General features: G+C 37.5%; 1 pseudogene; it reads right to left on the minus strand.

Annotated features, from left to right (window-relative positions):
- Window positions 1–5026: 5026 nt before the first annotated feature.
- On the minus strand, window positions 5027–5123 carry LOC122100563 (annotated as a pseudogene).
- Window positions 5124–21156: the final 16033 nt, after the last annotated feature.

Here is a 21156-nt window from a genome sequence, read left to right on the forward strand (position 1 = left end):
TCCTCAGTAGTTAAAAGTTTAGATGGGAGCCCCTGGTGCCAAGCAGTAAGAGTATTTCTTAAAGCAAATAGGCATATGTATGACTTAGGCATGTGAACACCTCAGGACAAGAATAAAAGAGCAGTGAAGCGTAGAGGATAGGCCCAATTTTAACTAGCTACTTGGAGGCTGGATAAACTTAGCTAGCTACTCTGGAGACTGAGATATGAAGACCACTATTCAAAGCCAGTCCACTCATGAAAATACATGCGATTATCTCCAAAAAAACAGAAGTAGAACAATAGCTCAAGTGGTAAACCATAATCCTTGGTCACAGAAGCTTAAGGATGATGACAGAATGAATGAGCACTTGCACATGTGCATGTGTGTATACACATGCATGTACACACACACACACACACACACACACACACACACACACATGAGTATTTCAATACGAAGTTCTTTTTTTACCTTGCTGTAATCTATTTCCCTGTATTAGTTTACAAATTAACAAAATCAACTAAGCACCTATTTACATACAACTCATCATGTTTCTCTAAAGTCAACTCTCCTTCTGGAAGCATGCTTTTATTTGACCCAAATGTAAACTACTTAGGAGTTTGATTCTTCTCCCTCAATTCTGTAGAATTAGATGATTGTTTAGCTTCCTCCAAGCAATATAATATTGTGAAATCCTGCATCAAGCAAAGTATTTCTTTCACTAGAAGGGAAACTTCTGTCAAACAATTAATTATAGGTTTTCCTTCTCTTTCCTTGCATCTGTAGTTTTATTATCTTCATATATTTCATGATCTGTCTGTGTATGACAAAGACTGCTGTGAAAATAAAAAGACCCTTCGCAGCACTTATCATTTATATACCATCAATAGATATGAAGGTGTTTAAATATTACTGAAATTGCTTTGGAACAAATCATGTTCACCTTGACTATCATGAAAAAGAATTGGTTTCTCAGCACTTAACATAAGAACTTGTTTGAAAGAAACAAAAGAAAAAGTGAGGAACAACTAAACACATACAGTACTCAAGAACCAGCAGGAAATGCAAAGGCTTAAAAAAACATCAGCTATGACAAGCTTATGAAAATCCTGACTACATGAGAGTCTCCTTTTGTGAGGATAGAGGTTAAAGCCCAGACTGGACAGAAATAACTGTACACAATGCCATGCACCTATTATTCTAAATTCCAGGAAGAATAACATAACATGGACTGAGCCCAAGGTCATACACAATTATCTGAAAAATAATCAGTATGATTTAGGGCTGGGACATGACAAAGTGGTAAGAACACTCATTTAGGGGCACACGACACTCAATTCAAACTCTAATATTTGGGTATTAAAATAAAAAGCTATGATTTTAAATAATTGGAATAATTGTAAGATTTGAGTATTTGAGTGGAAAAATGCATGAGAGAGATAGAATGAACCCATGTTGTAATACTTTCAACTTAAGTGAAAATGTTTTATGGTACTTCAGACAAAACAGAGTTACCTTGCAAATGAGCATGGTTGTGCATTTGGGTGATGGAAATACTTTACTTACACAGGTATAATTAAATTGTTTTTATTTGGGTAGATTGTACTTCTGAACTAAGAACCTGGATGATATCCCTGAGAATTTTCTCTCAAGGCTACTACTCTACTACTTTGAGCAACAGTTCCAATTCTGATTTTCTGTTGGCTGTTTGGTGATAAGAGGCTCCTGGACATTCTTGCCCAAGATGGCTTCAAACCATGATCGTCAGATCTCAGCCTCCCGACTAACCAGGATGCCAGGCAATAGCCGCCAATAGTTTTAATAATTTAGTAAATTGTACAGTTACTGAAGTTATTCATTATCGTTATAACCTGTGTAATATATGTGTGTATGTATATATCAATGCATACGGATAGAAATATTTTAACATATTTTTGTATCTACGGTAGATTTATGAAATCATCCATTATAAAATAAAATGGAAACAAAAGTTAATAAGGGTCAAAACAAAGGAAAATATCACGTTTCTTGTTGTTGAATGGAATACGAATTGCGAGAATCAGTTTGGGAAAACCATCTCCACGTTAACAAAATGGATAAGAGCTATTAATTCCTATCCATCTATTTGCCCATGTTGTGCAACCTCACACATGAGTGTCAAAATCAAAAAACACTTTTTGCCTTTGCTTTTAACTCACCTGTTATAATTTATGGATTAGATGTTGTAATCAAATAAAGACTAAAATAATGTTATGTGAGGCTATGAATTAGAGCTGAAAATGATTTTAAATATGATAATATCGAAGTAAATTGCATATTTCTTACTTTTACTCTGTCATGTCCCTCATTCCCACATTAGGAAAGTATATAGAAGGTTTACATTGAATTATACGTACAATTATGAAAAAAATTTATTGAAAGAATATGGGCACAGTGTGGTTTTAGCTTCTTGAGACCTGTAGAGGGAAGTTTGTTCTTAAGGACTTGCAATATATTGTGATGAAGATGAAGGGAGTGATGTGCTTATTCTGGAAAACTGGCTAGGGGATTCTTCCCATAAAGGTAGTGATGAATTCTTCCAAAAGGTTACAGTAAAATCACTTTCACAACCATGTTCACTGCTGCACTACTCACCATAGCCATGTTACGGAAACAACCCAGATGTCCTTTGGCGGAGTGATGGTTGGAGAAAGTGTGGCACATATACACAATTGGATTGCACCCATCCATTTTGACGACTGTTACATTATTTGGAAAGAAATGGATAGATCTAAAAATATATTAAGTGAACTAAGTCAGAGCCAGACACACAAAGGACCCATGTTCTGTCTCATACTTGGAAGCTAGAAATTTATACAAGTTTACACAAAAATATTAACCAAAGCATCCTATTTGCAGAGGAGTATTTCAAAGGTGTAATTTCTTATAAAAATTGAACTTTACTCCAACAAAATGAATACCAGGAAACTATTACTTGGAAGATGTGAGTGGAAGTCAAAAGGAAGGAATAAAGAGAGTTATGGAGGAAGAGAGTAAAGGTATAATACTCAATGCAGATGTACGAAACTAGAAAAAATTAAAGTGGGGTGAGGTTTAGAAGGGTGTGGACAAGTTATATAAAGATCCAATATATTTAAAAAATTGATATGTTGAATGGAAATTCCCTTGTACAAGTATTTAAAATAATATAATTAAATATAATTAAAATATAATTAAATATAATTAAAAACAATGGAGACATCTGATCTTAAATTCTATTTCCATCTCTTTTAAAAAATAAAATTATTTGCTCTATAATTTGATCAGAGGGATGGATTTTTGTGGTTAGCTAGACCATTGCACATCTGTCTCTCTCTTCATCTCTCCCTCTCATGGTTCTCATAGGTAATATGATTGCTCCATAATTATCCTAATGTATTTTGCTTTTATATTTTTGGTTGCATCATTTCACTGTCTGCTCTGTCATTTCCCAATTCATTTACATATAAGGCATTATTTCCTATTTTCTCATTCCTAGAATAAGCTGCACATGAAGACACCACTGGTCCTCATTTTCAGTCTGTCCCTTTGAATACGGAGGAAAATCTTTCCTCTGCTCTCTACCAAATCCCTACTCACCAGTTAGAATAATTTAGAATAGTAAAAATGAAAAAAGAGAAAATAAATAATAGTGAAAAAAACAGGTGCAGGAAATTCACCGTAGTTTTGTGACCAGTTCATCCAATGTGAACTATTGGAAAACATGGACACCTCATTCTCACTGGCACTCAAAAACTCTGGTTAGGCAATTCTGATGAAATTGAGGAATAAGATGAAAAAGTGAGAAATGGTATCAACTGCAAGAAAAAAATGGCGAAGGATTCAAGCAAATTTCTTCTTTGTTCTGCTGAAAATAATGGCCTTACTACAGTGCAGAGACTACTTTCCAAAAAGGCCACTCATGTGAATACTAAGGATAACGATGAGTATACCCCTCTTCATCGAGAAGCCTACGGTGGAGACTTAGACACTGTCTATGAGTTGGTGGCTCAAAGCAGATATTTATGTAATAACTGTGAATGGCTGGACAACCCTGCACAGTACTTATACATGGAATAATACCAGAGTGGTTTCTTTATTTCATCATGATTCAGACACCAATGGCCAAAGTAAAGGCCTCTTGACCCCCTTGTATCTTGCTGCTGGGAATAGATATAGCAAAAATAAGCTGCTTCTGTTGAACCATTATATCAAATCAGATCTGAAGCACAACTTGGAAGAAACTGCATTTGATCTTGCCAAAAGGATAAGTATGTATCACTACCTCTTTGAAGTTGTGGAATGCTGTACAAATTGTTTTCCTAAGTCCTAATGGTTTGGGTAACTTTCTTAAATTTCAAAATTGCCAGTCCGTCCCATGTGTCCATACAAAATATTTTCACAATACAAAGAAACAGCAATATCTTACTTTAAAAATTCATGGATTCCATGGTATTCTTCCAAGTGAATTGCCTGACTTTGATGTCAAAATATATTCGAGTTGTTTGTATACATCAATAATGATTTCTATAGTGTTTGTGATTTTTTTAATCAGAAATAATTTTAACTTATCTGTTGACATGAGTAGTACAGAAACTAAAGATATTTCTGGTGCTTGTCTGAAAAAAGTATATTTTAAAATATTTAGTATTCTGTTTGTATAATGTCTATAATCTATTTCTTTCCCTCCTAGATATAATACTTTGAATTCGACATTGTTTTATAATATATAGGTTCATTAATAAATGTGTCCTTTCTGATTGCTTTCCATATAGAAACAGTTTAAGATTCCTTTAATTCCTAGGTCCTTATAGAATTTTATTTCTTTAGGTTAAAATGACAATGCTATCTTATTTCAAAAGTTTTATAAAGGTTATGCTATATAAAGGCTTTTCTAAAAAAGTGAAGATTGAATACACTGATGACAAAATAACAGTTATTTCTACGAATTACATGTATTATTACACTTGTATATTTGTAATCAACTTTTTAATAACTGTTTTTCACTTCTTGCCTCTGAAGAATGAAAAATATAGAATACTTCACAAATTTTCATATCATCCTTGTGCAAAAGCAATGTTAATCTCTGTATTGTAATTCGGGTAGACGTGCTGCTGAAGCATGTAGTATCCTGTAAATTTAAGTAGTTAATGATGCAATCTTAAGACAGGCATATATCCTTGGTTGCCTATTTGTAACAAGGAAACCTTATTGTTCCCTAAATTGCTATTCATCTTATTTCTGTAAAATTCTGTGTATGGTGGAAAAAAATTATATTGTTTGTTCGATTGCTCATATTTGCAATTTTTGTCAATAACTATTTTAAGTCTTTCTCATTTGAAATTTGATCGTACTTTGAAGCCTTTATACCTACGTCCAAAAGTGATGGATTTTCAAGTACTTATTTATGAACTGATTTAGCTTTGTGGAGCTAATGGATTCAAAGTAAGCCTTGCTTAAGAGCTACTTCTAAAATCCTGCAGCTTAAAATTTCCCAAATGAGGTCTTACTGGCACAAATGTCTCCCTGACACTTTACCCTTACTCCATGTAGGAACAGACCAACCAGAATATCTTACCCTGACAGCATAGATTGTCTTATTGGAGCAAAACTAATCTTAGTTACATAGGATCATAGAGAGACGAACAGTTCAGACAGAACTGTTCAGACTAAGCCGGGCTCACGCCTGTAATCCTAGCTACTCAGGAGGCTGAGATCTGAGGATCACAGTTCAAAGCCGGCCTGGGCAGGAAAGACTGTGAGACTCTTATCTCCAATAAACCACCAGAAAACAGGAAGTGGTGCTGTAGCTCAAGTGGTAGAGAACTAGCCTTGAGCTGAAGAGCTGAGGGACAGCACCCAGGCCCAGAGTTCAAGCCCCATGACTGACCAAAAAAAAAAAAAAAAGAAGTGTTCAGACTAGAAGGTATTTTTTCTGAATATAATTGTTTATTACACCCTACCATTTCAAAAGTAGCTAAAGCCAAGAAGGTGAAAAATTATTCATATGCATGATTACCTCATGTCCTGGCTTGTCTACCATCCAACCAGGCAGGAACTTACACCAATGATTTTCTATCACAAAATATATTCCATAGCTCCAGGAAAAGTCCATATGTTTCTCCTCATTATTAGGCATTAAATTGTTTTAATCACAGTGTTTCCTCTTGCCTCTAGGCTGCACATCTCTGAATGGTAAAGCTTTAGTTCTAATTCTACCAAACACTGAGGTATAGGTAATGGAATAATATTTTAAAACAGTTGCCTTTGTTACCCTAACCTCAACAGAACAATGCAAAACATTTTCTTATATTATATATAATTATGTATTTTATATTTATATGTGCTGATTTTATATTTCACACAGTGAATCTTACTGGAATTAATTGATAATTTGACAAATTAATTGATATTTACTCCAATAAATAGATTGGAATATAAATAATCAGGATTAGAATATATATTAGAATATAAAAAGTATCAATGCAATGTTTTCGGTATAAACTTGTGATACCTTCTAAGTGTTCTTTGTCTTTTGAATTCACATGGTTAAAAAATATATATATATTGTTTTCCTCTAATCTATAAGGGATTTTACACTTCTGCTCTGTTTATTGTTTAAACTCTCTGGTCCCAAACTGTTTTTCTCCATATTTCTGAAGCATTCCTACTGATTATACTCAAATTTTGCTGATACGATGTCTAAAAGGTATTATTCTTCTACAGGATCCACGGGACCTAGGATCCCAAGTCCCAGTTATCCGTGTCATCAGATAACTAGAGCAAGAGTTCTCACCTAGGCCCATGCAACATGCCAACAGAAAGTAATTGAAGACCCATCTCAATTTCTCATTTCCTATATTTCAGGGCTCCAATTCCTTGAAATGCAGGAATTAGCAGTAAGCAATTGGAAAATGCAAGGCAACTTAAAATGCAAGATGAGATCACAAAATGTGAAAGTACAGTAATTCAAACTTTCAATTTTCAGAAGACCATCCCATATGAGTGAACAAGACAACAAATGTCACAAAATTATTTGTAATACCCCTCTCCTAAGGATTAATGAATGATTTAAGTCCAGCATCAGCAGGCCAAAAAATAGTTCCTGGAATGATAGATCCATAATTGGTCTACCAATGCTAGGAATACTTGTCATAGAGTTCAAATATAATTCAGAAAAAACAATAATTGAGAAGATCCTTAGTGCTTCAAAACACTGGTACTTCAGTAAAACTTGGTTCTGTAGTGTAAAACGTTGTCATTCTAAAACAAATGATAACCTACATTTAATCTCCTGAAACTATATTCCTTTTCAAATAAACTTTTTACAATCACATTTGCCAAAATAACACTTTACAAGTAGATGATATTTAGTGACGTTACTAGTTTTTCAAGTGTAGGGAGCAAGTTACAATAGAGTTGATTTATTTACCCAGCACTAATGCCAATCAGATTCAACCATTCATTAAAGTGTAGAAATAGGACCCCTCACCATTTGTGTTTTTCAGTAGGTGCCTTCGAAAATTTATTAATAGATCAGCCTCCCATATTTCAAACCAAAACATTAGCTAATAAAGTAAATTTCGTCACATAATAAGTACATTTAAAAAAGTCGTAAATAGTTGCCTTATCATATGGTGTTTTAAGTTTTCCCTATCTAACATAGTAAGAAATATGACTTTAAGTCTTGAATATGGGTACGTATCAGAGAATTGACAAACATAAAATCTGTCTTCTATTTCTATCATATTCCTCTACAGTAGTAAATTTTAGTTTTTTTCTTTTTCCAAAACTCATAGGTAGTAGAAAATATTATCCCGTGTAAAATAAAATAATCACAAACCACTGTACAAAGCCATTTATAAAACTGTTAGTAAGGAATACATTCTAAGCCATTTTCAACTTTCTTTTTGACTAATGAGCAATCTTCCAAATGGAGGGGAATAAAATCATGTCTAGGTGCTTCATGTCTCCAGTCTTGCAAATTGTTACTTCAGATGAATGAATTATGGGAATATAAGCTGACATCAGTTTAAGTATATGCAGAATTGAAACCCCATGGAATGTATATAAACCTTTCAAAATACTAACAGACAGTTGAACAGAATGACTATCAGGAAGTTGAAACCAGAGAGGAATAATAGTAAAGACATAGAATGAATGAAAAATGGAACAATGGTCAAGTACAGCTAGAATACTCAATGTACACATGTGAGAAAGGAAGTGGTAAATTGGAAATAAATCTTGTAGAAGGGGTTGGTTGAAAATGATAGAAGGAGTGACTCTGATCCAGGAACATTGAACAATTAGATGGACATATTTAATTGTAACACACTAGCACAACATTTTGAAATTCAGTGAAAAAACACAACAAAAAACAAAAACACACAAAAAGAACAACCAAACAGCAATCTCTATAGAATATGATTATGACCTCTCAAAATTTTAAATAGTTAATGAAGCACAATCTTGGGAAAACATACAAAGTTGTTTAAAGTGGGCAGTTTGGGGTAGAGGAGAATTTTTAACAGATTTAAATAGGTTGTCTAAGGTTATAAATCACCTACATCTGCTGCAAATATTTTCTTCTGCGAGTTCTCTTGGTCTGAACTGGATGCTCCAGTCCTGGGCCACACTTGATAGCTTTTGAAGATAAAATGGAAGTAACAAGATCAAGATCCCATCACACCACTGGCGAGGAAACAGTCCTCTATGTTTTCTCTCATTTCTATTGACTACTTTTATTCATAAATTTACATCGAGTAATTTGAATTACATATTTCCTTCTTTGTTCTGGCAAAGTAATTGTTCAAAATATTTCACTAAATATTATTTTCCATTTTTTTTCTATCATGCTGTTTACTTGTCCAAGCGAGTCCATTAAACTTCCCCTTTGCTTTTGGTTGCCACGGAAACCCAGCATCAATGATAATGAGGACAATCTCTAATGTAAAACTCTGTCTCCAAAATACCAGTCCAAGAAGCTGTGATCACAAATATTTAGCTATACTTTTTTCTTTTGTCTTTTACCTTGAAAGTCTTCTTGTGTCTAAAGTGCCCTCAAAAATAAGTACTCCACCAATTTTTGGTTCAATCACTTCTAACCTCAAAGGTATATTTTGCTAACAAAATGCTTAGAGGAAACTGAAGAATACTGCACCTATATATTCTCTCTTAAGACTCTCCGTAGATACCATATCAGGAGTAGTGAAGTTATTCTTTGCAAAATTATTTCAATAGATTATTTTTCTTTGTTTTGCATTTGCTCAACAAGATGTATGGAGAAGAATAAGTTAAATCACCCATACCTTGAAGGACAGTGTCTGTTACAAAAGAACAATGCTCCTATGTTCTACTTCTCTGTCCTCCTCTTAGCTCTTTCCGGATTTCCTACTTATCACAGATTCTTGGCTTCAAGTCTAGTGAAGGTGAAGGACTATAAGGCCTCCCCCATTGCTACATTGTAGAGCTAGCAGGAGGTAAGCATGAACGACGCACACGAGGAACACATATTGGGAGAACAGGCTTAAGCATGTCTGGTTTATTTATGCAAATGGGTTGGGATTTTATAGCCCCAGCTTTCCCAACCTCCTGAGTCCTTCCCAGCCAATTACTTAGCGGGCAGTTGATGATGGGCACTGCTTGGCGACAGGCACTGTTTGGTCCCCGCGGGGCATGTAGGGAGCATGTACAACTCATGGTTGGCAGGCTAGGAAGACATGCCTGTGGGTCATGTCTCTATGAGCAGGAAGTGTGCATCAACTGCTACTCTAGCTGACTCAACCAGATCTGACCGGCTCTACCCACAAAATTCCCCTTTTCTTTTAAAAGGACCGTCATTATGGTGACCCATCGTTGGAAGCATTTTTGCCGGGAGTACAAGCATTTAATAATTCCTAGGAGAGTAAGCCCTACAAGTGCAAGGCCTCCCCAGATGACCAGAGAGGATGGCGAAAACCATTGTTGTAACTTTTTAAGCACATTTTCTAAAAAGTAGGCAGCGGGAATAAGCTGTATGGTGGTCTGGTTTAGGTGGTTAACATCATGCAGCAGGTTTTGGGTGAAGTTTAAGTACTCAAGGGACCTAGGGACTTTGATGTAGTTACTAAGTTCAGAGACATTGGGTGCAGGAGTGGAAAGCTGACAGACAGAATAGTGATAGCATTATATAGTCCTCCTTGTTTTAATCGAAGAAACGTAATCTGTTCTTGGAGCAATTCTATTTGTTGTTGAAGCACAAGGAGGCCTACCTTAAGATGATTGGCAACTTGTAAATGTTGTAATTCTATGGATGACAGTTGAGGGATGAGCTGGTTTATCTGTTGCACGGTAGACACGCCTTAGGACAGCAATATAGCAGCGGCTGAAGCCACTGTAGCGATGATTATGGACCCGATTGCAATGATCAATCCTACTGTTCTTTTAGTGCGTGGACGAATCAATTGAATCTGGGAAAACTGAGAGTCATTAGTAGCCGGAACAATAAATGGGGGAACACGTACCAAACCTGCAAAAGGATATGAGTCATTGGGTTGCCAGTGATTGCTGAAAGTGCAAGTAGGGGAGGAGTTGTCTCCTAGACAAAAAAAGAATGGGGCTCTAACCACAACCATTCCTGACTCCTGGTGGTATCCAGATTGGTTACAGTGATGAGTATTGGCCAATAGGAAAGGGGACAAATCGAGGCAGGAATGTGATGAGCAAACGATTGGCATGGGGGCTCCTAGGTCTCTCAATCGTCCTCCTGAAGAGTCATAAAACTCCTTTAGATTTTGGGGTTTGGGATCTTTTTCAGATTGGTTGTATATACCCGGGTAGAGGGACAACGTGAGGTCCCCAAATACTTGCCTTGCCAGGAATTGGCACAAAGGCTAATCACTAATTCCTCAAGAGAAGTGCAAAGAGTGCCAAAGGTATCAAACTGACTGCGTGGGCACAACTGCATATGAAAAGGTATGTCAGTAGCCTGATTGTAATTTTTTCTAGTGGGACAAATGGGGTAGGGTCCTGTGTAGTTCCACCATCCCATCCCATGCATTACTATTGTGAGGGGGATGATACAGCCATCAAATTGCTTTATTGTCTCTTTTGTAAAACAAAAAGAGATGGCTCCCTTCCATCTAAAAGTAAGGTTTGTTTTTTGATGCCATAAGGCGTCTGCTGAGAAAGGAAGGCCAACCATGCATTGGAAGAAAGCATTTGAGGGAAGATGGTGGTAACCTCCCCTACCATCATTAAGATTTGGGGGCTGGGCACTAAAGTTATCTTACCCTGCCCTGCAACAGATTGAGAATTGTCTGTAATTATGGCACACATTAGGAGGAATAGAATACTATACCCCAGATCATGGTCTGGGGCCATAGCCTGGGCTTGTTCAACCAAACCCTTTAGGTCTCCCCAAGTGATGGCATGGGCTCTAGCTCGATGTTTGTGTCTCCTCCTCCTCACACTGTTCAAGCGTAACTGATGCATCTTGTTTGTAGGTGGTGATGGTTGGTCGCACAACTGCAGCTGGGATCCAAACAGGTTTATCACTCGTGTCTGGAAAGATACAAGGAAATCCTCTCTCTTGTGCCATTAAGGGAGCAGTGCCTCCCATTTTATTGTGATGTGGTCCCTCCATCTAACCAAAGGGACCAGAGTAGGTGTTTTCATGAGTCCCCAATGCAGGGATGCGGGGGTACCACATGTGGTGGGTGTGAATGTTAAAGGCAATAATTTAATTGTGTTTGGGGATCTTTAAGCCCTAGCCCCTCCAGTTCCCCCTTTTCTTTTAAAAGAACGGTCTTGATTTCTTTATGACTATGTTCAACAATGGCTTGGCCTTGTGGGTTATATGGAGTACCTGTCTGGTGTGTAATGTTCCAAAAGGTACAAAATTCACAAAAATGGAAGTGTAAGCAGAGCCATTGTCTGTTTTAAGGGTCCAAGGAACACCCATAATTGTAATGGCATGTAGAAGTTACTTAATAGCGTGCCGTGTTGCTTTACTGTTAAGGCTAAAGCTGTTATAAAGACTGAGAATGTATCTATACATACATGGACGTATTTTTGTTTACCGAATTGGGGGATATGGGTTATGTTCATTTGCCGTGTTATTGGGTCTAAGGCCTCTGGGATTTTTTCCCATGGGTTGAAGTGGTCCTCAGGGTAAAAGAGGTGCACAAGAGGAGCAGGACCGAATCATGTGCTTGCATTGTTGGTGTGTTAAATCAGGAAATAACTGTTTGATATTAGCTGCTGGTAAATGAAAATGACCATGTAACGTTCGGGCCTGGTCCATGCACATATTGGTGAGTAGTACAGTTGGTACGACAGCGCAATCAATGGCTTCATTACCAGCAGCTAGGGGTCCGGGGAGGTTAGTATGAGATCTAATGTGTTGAATGTACCAGGGTTGGACACGATTGTCTAATACATTTTGTAGTTTACACATTATTTTTCCTACATCATGACCATCATCTTTTAATAAAGCTCCAGGAAGAATGGCAGCAGTTTGTACAGTATATAAACTATCAGAAAAAATATTAAGAGGTTCTTTGGGAAAGAGGTAAGGGCGAGCAAAATGGCCAGTAATTCAGCAGCTTGAACAGACAGGGAATGTTGTTGAAGCTTGTATTTTTTAGTATTGGCATTGTAAAATCCATAATATTTTTGTTAACATCGGTAAAAAGTACAATGGCTTGATGGATAGGTTGCCCATTGAGACGAGTACAATATTTCCATGAAAGTGGGAGTTCTTGGGTAACTTTTAAAACGTGGTTTTTGGGCATATGATTATCAATGTTAAAATAGTAGTGGATGACTTGTAAGGCTAATGCCTCTTCGGTTGTTAGGAAATCAGATTGTTTTGTAATGTGTCATATCAGATGGTTGGGGAATCTGCCATAAGTTTGATGGCATCATTCCGTGCCTTTGATGGCCAGGTTGCATAGCATGGTAATGGATGTGCTAATTTTTGGTAATTGGGAAGTGGCAAGGTGTACCCATTGTAACACAGGATGGGTTTGCGTCTGTTCCACCATTAGGCCATTATTATTTAATATAATTAGGATGATTCCTTGGGTGGTATCTAAAAACACCAAGGGTGTTGACCATAATCAATCAGCAACCTGTTGTGAAACTTGTTGAACATCAGGTGAAAGTACACAAAGGGAAGTTGGTTTAGAGGGTCCCTGAAGCAATTGAAATAACGGTTGGAGTTGTTGGGTGGGGAGATGCATAAAATTGCATACCCAGTTGATATGTCCACATAATTCTTGTAATTCAGTTAAAGTATATTGAGATTTAATGACAATATGAGCCCCATTTGGGGTAATTGTTTGATTTACATGGTATCCAAGATAGGCATAAGGTGCTTTGAGTTGAATGTTTTTGTGGGCAATATGAAGGCCCAGCACTGTAAGGCTCTCCTTGAGTTGTGTTAAACAGGTTTGCATGGTTGTAACATCTTATGTGCTATTAAAATGTCATCCATGTAACGGACACAAAAGCATTTGGAAAGCAAAGACTGAATAGCATGGGCAACATACATCTGACATATAGTAGGGCTATTTTTCATACCTTTAGGGAGAACTTTGCATAGATATCGACGAGTGCGTAGTTGACAATTAGGTTCCCATACTGAGAAGGCAAAATATTCTTTAGCTTTGGGATGTAGGGGGGTGGAAAAAAGCAGTCCTTGATGTCATTAATGGCAATGTGCCAATCTTTGGGTATTGCAGAAGGATGTGGAAGTCCAGGATGAAGCGTTCCTATCTTTTGTATATGACAATGGAACGTAGATCAAGGAGAAATCTCCACTTTCCTTGAGCCCTTTTTTGGATAATAAAAATGGGGAATTGTTGGGACTGATACTAGGTCCTATGTGTCCCTTTTTTAGTTGCTCCTCCACTAGAGCCTGGAGATTAGGGAGCTTTTCAGAGGAAATAGGCCACTATTCAACCCAAATGGGTTTGGTCATGTCCCATTGGAGTGGAACTGGTCTTGTCACGCAACAGTGGCCATTAGAATTGGGGGTATTGTAGGTGATTAATGGCTAGATCGGTTATGATGACTTCATAAAAAGCCTTATCATCTGTTGTTATCAGAGTACCCATATTAGTGAGGAAATCTCTTCCCCAAAGATTGCATGAAAGGCAAGGGGCAACAAGAGATTTAAAAGCCCCGGTGGCCCCACCACAGTGTTCCCATCTTATAAGCCATTGGACATGGAGGGAATCTGTTTTTCCACCGACACCTTGTATGCAAGGGCCAGGAATTAGGTTCCATTCCAACCCTTCTACTTCATCTTTTCTAAGGACTTTGCAGTCAGCTCCCGTATCAATGATGCCCTTAAATTCTGTTTCATTGATTTTAAGTTTCATTCTAGCTTTTCCATTTTGGATAGGAATAGTCCATAACACTTGAGGTGGTGGCTGTTGCCTTTGTCCTATTGGGGTCGGGGCTGAGGACTGCCCCTTATTTAGTTGAAAGGCTGAGTCATAGAGCAGCATTCAGAGGCCCAATGAAAACCGTTTTTGCATGTAGGACCTACAGAAGGAGGTTGTTTTCTTTTGGGTGAGCCCCAGAGTGATGGGCAATCCTTTATGAAATGACCAGTTCCGCCACATCCCCAACAAGGTCGATTTCCCATTTTGCCATTAGGGGGCGCATGAGCACTGGCAGTCATAGAGGCTAAAGGCAGCACAAGGGTACTCAGCATGAGTTGATGTCCCCAAATCTTTGGTGGCTAGGATGCAATCAGTGATCTCCCCATTTCGGTCACAGGCAATGGCTTTTCTGCATTCCTGTGTGGCCCCTTCCCATATTAGGCTCTTGATTAGCGCATCTCGGACTCCAGTGTGGGATACTTTCCGGGCCACTGCTTCTTGAACACAGGCAAGGAAGTCAGTGAAAGGATCATTGGGACGTTGTATGAAGGGTTTAAGTTGTTTGTCCCCTTCTTTAGAAGGGACTGAGGAGACCATGCTCAATACACAGAGGCGTACTTGGTCAAAGTACTGCGGATATGCCACTGCTTGTGTGGCAGTAGATGCGTAAGCGCCCTCCCCTTTTAAGCAATCAGGGCCCCCCATGGCAGCATCCTGACCTCTGGCAGTGATACTTCATGCGCTTTGTTGTTCACATTCATCATAAAAAGCAGCCTTCCATCAAAGGAATACCCTGAAAATAATGCTGTGTTCATTAAGCTATTCCAATCATGGGGTAGTTAATGTCAATGCTAAGGGTTTCGAGCATCTGTTGAACATTCGGGGAGTTTAACCCATCTTGCCTGACAGCGGCCCAGTATTTGTCAAGTACTTTTGGGTCATGGGGGTACCATTGATTAGGTCATGCAGAGGTTCAGTGTACGTTTACCGGGAACATGAACTGGGGTTCAATTATAGGCTTGGCTGTCGTTGCCACGATAGTTGTGGGGCCCATTAACAACTGTTGTATTACAGGGGGAACAATGGGTTTTTGTTCTTGGGCAAAGTTGGATATCTCTGCCAATGGATACAAAGTTTTCTGAGGGGAGTTCCCAGGCTGGCCTAAACATCCAAAAGAAGTGATTTGGCAGGCTTCCTGGGACTGATAGTGTGGGGGAGGTGGTTTTAAAAGCATAGCTGGCCAGTCCCCTGGGTCACCTGATAGTGGAAGTTGTTGGTTATCTGTGTTCTTGCTGGAATTGTTTGCTGTGTCACAAGAAGATGTGAGTGCTTGAGCAGCTTCGCAATTTTCCTTTTGTTCTGTTTCTTCTTGCAGTGAGGTGTTAAATGCCTGCAGAGATTCCCCTTCTTCTTTCCCTGACAGGCAGGCTTGAATAGCTACTATGATGTGGTAAAAGGTTAGGGGCAGCTCAGCGCCTTCACGGACTTCCTTTTTATGAGCTGCGTGAAGGACGTGGGTCCACCTGTCTGGATCCCAAATGTCCCCGGAGTCAGTCCAGGGACACAATTCACTCACTATTTCCCATATTAAACTAGCTTCATTTTTGTTACTTTTATCTGCCTACTCCTGAGCAGGGCAACAAGTGCTTGTGATGGAGGCTCTCATGCTGTGGGGGGAAGGTTGCCCATGGAGGCACTAACCTTACACTAGACCCTAGACCGTCCATCTGCTGAAAGCAATCGAGCCCCTCATTGGGAGCCACTTGTAGGTCTAGATCTCTGGCAGGAGGTAAGCGTGGACGAAGCCCACAAGGAACACACATTGGGAGAACAGGGTTAAGCAGGTCTCGTTTATTTCTGCACAAGGGGGTGATTTTAAAGCCCTAGACTTCCCAACCTCCTGAGGCCTTCCCAGCCAATTATTTAGCGGGGAGTTGATGTAAGGCAATTGTGATGGGTACTGCTTGGTGACAGGCACTGATTGGTCCCCCGGGGGCATGTAGGGAGCATGGACAGCTCATGGCTGGCAACCTAGGCAGACATGCCTGTGGGTCAGTTCTCTATGAGCAAGAAGTGTGCTTCAACTGCTACTCTACCTGACTCAACCAGATCTGACCGGCTCTACCCACACTACATCTTCATGGTTTTCCTTTCAAAACTCTTTTATTTGGATGTGGAATTTATTTTCATGTCTTCATTCAATCTGTTCTGCATTGTATTGAGCTAAATAGGTTCTGTAAAATCACTATAGGTAGCAAAAATATTAAGACAATGTATATCAAAAAGTTTGGCCTCCCTCCACTGCTGAAGCCAATTTGCTTAGCTAGGGTTTCTAAGAGTACGTTTTCTTGCCTTTTCAATTTCTCAATTCTTTTTTGATCCCAAAACTTTTTGGCTTATGTAAAGAGAACAGTCTTCTCTATCTCATGTTAATAAGGATATTATATTTTGTGAGCTACTAAGAAGTGTGAAATCATTGGTTTCAAGTAGTCAATCATATTTTTTTCTGTGGTTCAGTGCTTCACATGCAAAGACATTTTGGAAATAATTTCAAACAGAAAAGTGTAAACCCAATACCTTCTTTCATTGTTGAGGACACTTTCTCCCTAAATATTTGGACCTAAATTATCTTTTTCAGAGAAATACTGTTTGGTAATTAAAGTCAATTCACAAATTTTGATGTTTTATTTTTAAGACTTTGAATTTAAATTCTACTACAACCTTGTTTCACACAGTAAGAGTAGATTTCCTGGGTAAGTACAATTCTCAAGGGAACCTAAAGGATTTATAGCAAGGTTTCTGAGGCTTGTTTATTTAGTGTGAAAATGAGCCATCTTCACCCACATTGCTCCCTCTCAGCTAAGTCTCCATGGATTACTTTGCATGAACGCCTATTTTCTCAGGCAATTTTAAGTTTTCATAATAGGCTAAGTTTTTAAAAAGTTTGAACAAATTAATATTTACCTGTTATAATTTTAAAACTCTTTTGAAATTCCTTTATTGGGACTGTGAATTCACCAATCCTAACTCCACCTTTACCATCAAAAACAGTTAACATGGTGTTTTCATGATATAGTATCCATGAAACTATTATTTTCCAGTGTCTGTGTTATGTATATATATAACCTTATAAGCTGATTCTGAACAAAATGAACTCCAAGATATGGAAACAGAGAATATTATTTGCGGTTGTTGCTTTTAATGTACTATGTGATTTCTATTTTCTTTTGGATTTTTCCCATATGCTTTATTCCCTGCTGTATTTGATTTTGGTAGCCTGTGTATTGTGTATATATTTACGTTAATTAGAGAAGGGAAGAGGAACAACAAAATGGTGAGACAAAGGACAAAGGCAAACCAATGCAATAGCAATACTCACAAGACAATATGTTGGAAATGTACATTACAACTTGTGAGGGGTATTGGGGTGAAGGAAAACTGAAGAAAATGAGGGAGGGGGTAACAAGTTTGAAAAGTTATGTATTCACTACCTTAAAATTGTTGTAACACCACTGTACATCACTTTGACAATAAAATTAGATTTAAAAAATAAGCTGCATGAAATAAAATTTCACTATATTGGTAGAGTAAATATTATTCTTTATGTAGTAACTTTTTAAAAATCAATACTGTTTGTCATCTAATTTGAAGTAATTATCCCTTTTTAATCAGAGGACCATCAACTTGAATGCTGTCTGACTAGACAATACTTTCATAATATACTTATCAATATTTTGAAAAAAGAATAAATATAGTAGTTTCTCATATTAAAAGCCAAAACAGTTTAATTCTATGGAAACCTATAACTTTTAAAAGTAAATAAGTTGTTAAGAAGACAGGATATACGTGTTCTTCAACATTCCAATGACTAATAATTACTCATTTTCAAATTCGGAAGATTCCATACCTGAGAGATTCAAAACGGTACCGGCTTGCATGTTATGTAATTCTGCAATAGATGCATTTTCTAATGTGGTGTTACAGATTGAGAGTCAACAGAAAAATAACCACATTCTGGTAGAGGATAAAACTATGTAGCATAGGTAATAATTCTTCAGGAGTAAGCAATTGTTTATCACAGTAAGCTATTATTTTTATGACAACCAATCCCAATATTTATGTTATAGAGACATCCTATCCCAACAGTCTAGAATTTTTAGGGTGCACCTCAAACTTCCCTTAATTTACATCATGAATAGCTTATCTCTATTGTGAAAAAAATACAACTCTGCTAATGTGATGCCATACATGTTCTGGAAATAACACCACAATAAACTGTGTTGCATCATTTTCCCCCCACTGGTATTCTTGAGATCGGAACACTTGCAAATATTATTTATATTTATACTTTTTTAACTCTCATATAAATTGTGGATGCTAAGATTGGAAGATTACAGTTCAAAGCTCACCCAGGCAGGAAGATTCCCTAGATTCTTATCTCCAATAAACTTATCAGCAAAAAGAAGACACAAGTGGCATTGAGGTTGAAGTGGTAGAGCACCAGCCTTGAGCATAAACAGGCTCAGAGACAGTGTCCAGAACCAGAGTTCAGGCCCTAGGACAAACCAATAAAACAAAAACAAAAATAAAAACAAACCCCAAACCTAACATTTTTCTCATTTTATACAGTGGCAAAAAATTAAGGAAATTGCTTCTTGTGTTACATACAGGTAGAAGAAAGAACATGTCACACGATTATTCTCTTCACACCATGTTATACCAAAGCCTCAAAAAATTGCTCTTATTATAATTTATAAATTAATATCATCAATTTTTGGCAAGTCTGTCTACAACATTCCCATTATCATTTTATACATGAACTATTTTAATTATCTATTAAATAAGTTCTAATTATAACTCTCTTGAAAGAATATTCTGGGCAAGTAGGATGCAAAATCATTTGTGAATTTGTCAATTAAACACTCTACTTAAAAAGAATTTTGTAGTATAGCACATGAAATTACAAACAAAATCAAAATATTTATTTTAAATCTAAATTTTAATTTAGCAAGATCTTCAAAATCCTACATTAGACGAACTTTGCTGTTTTTCCAGGCTTAAGTTTTTGTAATCCTTCATCATTTCTTTGGGATACAACAGAATGATGATTACTTACTTTTTCAAATTTTGGATGGGAATCATGAGTCATTTTGCGTCTAGGAATGTTCTGTAATGAAGAGAGGATTTAAAACACAAGTGAGGATTAATTATGAGTTGCATTTCAACAGGAAATTTGACTTCTCAAAACATAATGACAAAAATTAGCCCAAATTTCCAACTATGTATTCCTTTCTTGTGTGTTTTGTTTTATTAAGACAAAATTATACTACCTGGTCCAGGGAAGGTATCACTATGTAATTCCACTCTCTAATCTCCTGTCTTAACCTCAGTGCTAGAATTCTAGGCTTGCATCACATTGCCCTGCCATAGTTTCTTGGTTTATTTAATCTAGACACAGACTACCAATTCTGAACTTCTCCAGTGATATTATACACCATAGTGACTGTTCAGACTGTTTATCTACTATTTTCAAAGATGTTCTAACATTTGATACAGGTTATGAATATTTTCAGATGCACCTGCAGGGTCTCTGATTCATTCCTCCATGGATGCGATCCCTTTAATAATGATTAATTGACTCTCTTCTTATCTCTGGTCCCTACCTATGTAATATTCTCAAACTTATTTGAAGGAAGTTCACTTGAGGACTTCCTAATATTAAAAATTATCACTTGATTCTAGTCTTATTCAGGACATATATTTATTGTTTCCTAACTTTTCTACACATTCTGAGAGTTGTTTCATTTGTGCATTTGTGTGTGCACATATAAGTGCCTCTGTGTATTTGTGTATGTTTGTATGTATGTATGCAAAAACCTCAAGCTCTTATTTAGCAATCTTGCTCATAACTGGTATTCCATCACCTAAGCCATTCTTTCAATCCAGCTTTTGGCTGCTTTATTATATGTACTGTTGCAAAGACTGTTCTGCCCAGGCTGGATGCAAACTGAAATCCCAGACTCCTTTACATTCTGAGGATTTATTTCTCCAGGAGTATCAACTTTTAAACTACAAATGTTTTTGTGAGAATGATGTCTAAGCTGTAGCCCAGATTTTTAACTCAAGAAGTCTTTTTTTTTTGTTTTGGTTGGGGTCCGGTCATGGGGCCTGAACTCTGGGCCTGGGCGCTGTCCCTCAGCTCTTCAGCTCAAGGCTAGCACTGTACCACTTGAGTCACAGCACCACTTTCGGCTTTTATCTTTTTTGCTTATGTGATTCTGAGGAATCGAACCCAGGGCCTCATTCATTCAAGGCAAGCACTCTACCACTGAGCCACTTTCCCAACCCCTAACTCAAGAATTCTTATAAAGATAGATGAACACACACATTACGTATCCTGAGTGTACACTGTTAGAAATGTGATCGTAAGCTGGGTTGTGGTGAGATATGAGGATTGGGGTTCAAAGCCAGCCCAGGTATAAAAGTCCCAGAGACTCTTTTCTCCAATTAACTTAAAAAACTGGAAATGGCACTGTGGATCAAGTGGTAGAGCATTATCTTTGAGCTGAATAGCAGAGAGACAGCTTGCAGGCCCAGAGTTCAAGTGCCAAGACCACCGCCAACAAAAAAATATACATATATGTAAAGAAAAAATAAAAGAAATGTGATCTTAGCCACCAGTTCATTGCTAGTATACTCCCTGCTCTCACAAGATGAACTTTTTTTTTTCCAGTTAAATCCATGCTCTTATATCTGACTTCTTTGGAAACAGGATTATCCTTCC

The sequence above is a fragment of the Dipodomys spectabilis genome, unplaced genomic scaffold, assembly GCF_019054845.1.
Source record: "Dipodomys spectabilis isolate Male_0828 unplaced genomic scaffold, ASM1905484v1 ptg000583l, whole genome shotgun sequence".
In the NCBI taxonomy this organism is placed as follows: Eukaryota; Metazoa; Chordata; class Mammalia; order Rodentia; family Heteromyidae; genus Dipodomys; species Dipodomys spectabilis.